This window comes from Atractosteus spatula, chromosome 28 (assembly GCF_055471065.1).
Source record: "Atractosteus spatula isolate fAtrSpa1 chromosome 28, fAtrSpa1.hap1, whole genome shotgun sequence".
In the NCBI taxonomy this organism is placed as follows: Eukaryota; Metazoa; Chordata; class Actinopteri; order Semionotiformes; family Lepisosteidae; genus Atractosteus; species Atractosteus spatula.
The window spans coordinates 4,296,859-4,300,998 of NC_142733.1; the positions used below are offsets into that span (position 1 = coordinate 4,296,859).

General features: G+C 47.4%; 1 long non-coding RNA gene across 1 annotated transcript; it reads right to left on the reverse strand.

The window, feature by feature from the left end:
• Positions 1-556: 556 nt before the first annotated feature.
• Positions 557-2,759, reverse strand: LOC148813789 (uncharacterized). The gene is made up of 2 exons (XR_016086175.1): positions 2,683-2,759; positions 557-2,400 (listed from the first exon to the last, which is right to left on the reverse strand). It is a non-coding gene; the product is annotated as an uncharacterized LOC148813789 (long non-coding RNA).
• Positions 2,760-4,140: the final 1,381 nt, after the last annotated feature.

Here is a 4,140-nt window from a genome sequence, read left to right on the forward strand (position 1 = left end):
GACGATATTCTCGTTCTGTTCGGCCTTCGCCACGTCTGCCGCTTCTGAACGCTTCACGTCCCAGGTTCAGAAAGGAAAAAAAAAACGCGTGCTCTGGAGCGATAAGCTTCGAAAATAATTTTGTCATTGTTGTTTAATGATACGACCACACCTGCTCATGAGAGAAGGAGCTACAGTCGCTCATCAAGTTCCCAGGCTGTCTGCCGAGCGAGTTCCCAGCTCATGAATCAAAACAGAACAGCTCATCTCCTACAAGGGTGCCGTTGTGCTTGTGAGACACGATTCACCGATGGGTCATCACCCATCGCCCATCGAGGCACGCCTTGTATTCCATGACTAGGCCATAATAATCCTCCAGGTCAAGGATTAGTAAAAAAATGCTTGTTTGTTGACTGTGTTAGACCAGATTTTACAAGCTGGGCCATTTTTATTTGTTTTTTTGGAGAAAAAAACAGGAAGGGAAGAATGGGAGTGATGTAGCCGGACTGGAATGTGTTGCAGACACACACATACACACGCCTACATACACCCCCCATTCTGCACACATTGCGCTGGATTTTTCTGTCCTTGGGTTTTATTGTTTCAGAGTTTGAGGTTCCTCTTTTGCAAGCTCCTGCTCATTGATCTGTAAGGAGAGCGAGACATTATTACTGTCCGACTTAAAAGGCAGTTCATTTCTGGGTGCTTCACTCTGCCCTGCTGTGTTGTCACTCACTGGAACAGACACAGCAAACGTATTTGATTTATTACCATTTGCAAGTTACGGATCGGCTTATTTTCATTTTTTTCAATTGGGTATCTTTAAATGATCATTTATGTAGTATTTGTGCCCGGTATATCTAATCCATCAGAGGGCGTTTCTGAGATTTCCTGTGCCGCGTACAAGGTGGAGGGTTCTGATCAGAGGACGGCGCAGTGAGAAAATAAACAAACGTTCTTTTTCATCCTTCCTTTATCAAAGAGGAGAATTTCAGCTTTGAAAGAAGAAAGAGAGAGACACGCACACAATTAGAGACGAATGCAGATGTTCATTCTTTCCAACATGCCAGGCTGGGAAGCACAGGTGATTCAGAAGACAGACTTGCAGAGAGGAAATGAACTGGACAAACAGGGACACACCTCTAACACACAGGATAATGAGGACAGATGGACAAACCTCTAACACACAGGATAATGAGGACAGATGGACACACCTTTTACACAAAGGATAATGAGGACAGATGGACAAACCTCTAACACACAGGATAATGAGGACAGATAGACATACAGGTTGTGGACAGAGGAACACACTGCTAACATGGAAGCTAGTGAGGACACAGGGACACATCGCTAACATGCAGGCATTCAGCAAAGACATGTGCACATGGACAAGGAGGCCCTGAGGACAGACACGGGGCCCATGTTTGTGATGCTGAGTCAGATGTCCTGAGCTGGAGCCTCATCAGCAGAGGGAGGAGCCAGCGGACTCACAGCACAGGCAGCTGTTGTCTGCTTACTGCCCACACCCTCTTCCCCGCCACGCACTCTTCACGCACAGCAGCACCCGACACACACAGCCCCCTGCAGACTCAGAGGAAGCCCGGCCGTGCACGTTCCCGACACGCATCGAGACAAGACAGAGAGAGGGCCCTGTCCAACTTCCGGCGCCCTCAGACGCAGGCAGGCAGGCACTTGTTCAGACGCACACTGGGGATGACAACATGCACACGCTGTACTTGAGGTGTCACGTTCCATCTGGTGAAGCCCAGAGAAAGCCAGGACGAGCTGCAGTCAACATACCTTAGTGTACATGTCTTCCTCTGAAGGAGTCAATAGATTAATTAATTGCTTACTTCTATAGCGCTTTTCTGGACAGTCCACTCACAGCACTTTACAGGTCGTGGGGATCCCCTCCACCACCACCAGTGTGCAGCCCCCACCTGGATGATGCACCAGTCCGCTCCCCACACACCAGCTCTCAGTGGGGAGGAGAGCAGAGTGATGAAGCCAGTTCAGAGATGGGGATTATCAGGAGGCTGTGAATAATAGATATATTATCTTCTTGTTTCACTATTTTGTTCCAGATTAAGAACAGCCCTGGTTTCAAGTGAAGGGGGTGAACAGTCTGTAGCACTGTTTGAGATCAGACACAAGATTCCCGACTCCTCTTCATAAAATGTGTCTTTGGGTCTCTAGGCCCCTGAAAAACACTAGCCCTCAGAGACTTTCTCCCTGCCATGCAAAAGTCTGTTTTAATCTCAAAAGCATTTAAAGATGAGTTCAGCAAACAGCCAGATGTCCCCACTAGACCTCCATGTTGGGGGTATTGCAGATTTACAGTGAACACAGCATCACATGTATGCACAAAATGCAAAGGATGATGATGAAGATGTTGTTGTTGTAAGCTGTTGTTCTTTCCTCCTGAAAAAAAGTGAAACAGACTGTATAGAGAAAGAAATGTATTTGCCCTGTGAACATGTACGTTGGGATTCTTATCTGCACCATTCCCTCAGGATGTGCGCAGTACAACAGGCAACTCCGCACAATCTGCACAGTACAACACAAAATAGTGAATAATTACAGTCACAGTCGGACAACAGGCACCACACAGCACAACAACAATAGGAAAATCACATATTGCTTGATTTCTCGCTTAAAAAAATGGTTTCCCATCTCTCAAAAAAACAAACATTTTCAACTTACCTTTAGCAATATTGACTAAGCCGTGCACTTGCTTCTCATTTCATTAGCTTACATATTTGAGACAGGCTCGTGTAAAAGAGAGCGCAAATGCATTGCGCAATGCCTGAGAGTGAACCTTTAAACAGAGCAAAAAAAAACCTGCCTGCGCAGCCGTCCAGAACTGTGAGAGTTTCATAATTGGCATTTCCTTCTCAAAACAAGCTTACAGAACAGGGGGCGTGGCTTCAGAGGCAGCGAGGTGCCAAGACGCGCTAGGTAACATAATCCACAGCTCGCGCACGAACGCGCGCTCATGACGTCACACCAGGGATCTCTTCGCCTGGTTTCTATGACCAAATAAAGCAACATTTGTGTCAGTGTAATGAAATCCACACAGGACGTATGCCGAATTCAACCCATGTTCTGGACACAAGCCAATATACAGGACTAGCCTAGCAATCCTGGTGTCTGTCCGTTTGTTTGTTTTGTTGTGGGTCTCTGCATGAGATTGCATGAAATCTTTGTCTCAGGTGTTGCTTTGGGCGAAGCTGCGCTGCGATCTAATTAAAAAAAAAATATTGTAAAAAAAAAAACCGGCACCGTGTGACTACCTCACACGAGAGAGATGTTGATCTGTCTTAATTGTTCTCTGCCGAGAAAACAATCACTATGCAGAAAACACGAGCAGCGTTTTCATTTAGGAACTCTAGGTGCTGGGAAAACAGAAGCATCGGTAAGCGTGAACATATTGAGACAAAATAACATCTACTGTTATGATACCGAAAGCTCGTTTGCAGGCAGTCAAGATGCGCAGACGTCTGCACGGGTACTCTGAAAGCCTTCGCAATGCGATGCCTGTCAATCAGTAATGTTTCAGGCTTTCTCGCTGTTTTCTGCTGCAGCACGCGTGCGGGCCTGCCATCACGGGTATTAGCACCGGGGGAGTTGGTCCGGTTTTTAAGTTCGGATTTTCCCCTCCCTTACAGAACTGATGAACTGATGGACAAGGTTCTGGCGATCTGTTGACCTCACAACCGCGAGGGGCGGCAGTGTAAATTAATATTCAACAATTCAACAGACTAGACTTTACCTCCTGGGAAAGATAAAGGTTGCTGCTGGAAGAGGTGTTAGTGGGGCCAGCAGGGGGCGCTCACCCTGCGGTCTGTGTGGGTCCTAATGCCCCAGTGTAGTGACGGGGGACACTATACTGTAAAAAGGCGCCGTCCTTCGGATGAGACGTAAACCCGAGGTCCTGACTCTCTGTGGTCATTAAAAATCCCAGGATGTTTCTCGAGAAGAGTAGGATTGTTACCCCGGTGTCCTAATAAGCCCCATCTCTGAACTGCCTTCATCACTCTGCTCTCCTCCCCGCTGAGAGCTGGTGTGTGGGGAGTGTGTGGTGTGGGGGGTGGAGGGATCCCCATGACCTGTACAGCGCTTTGAGTGGAGGGTCCAGAACAGCGCCATACGAATGTAAGG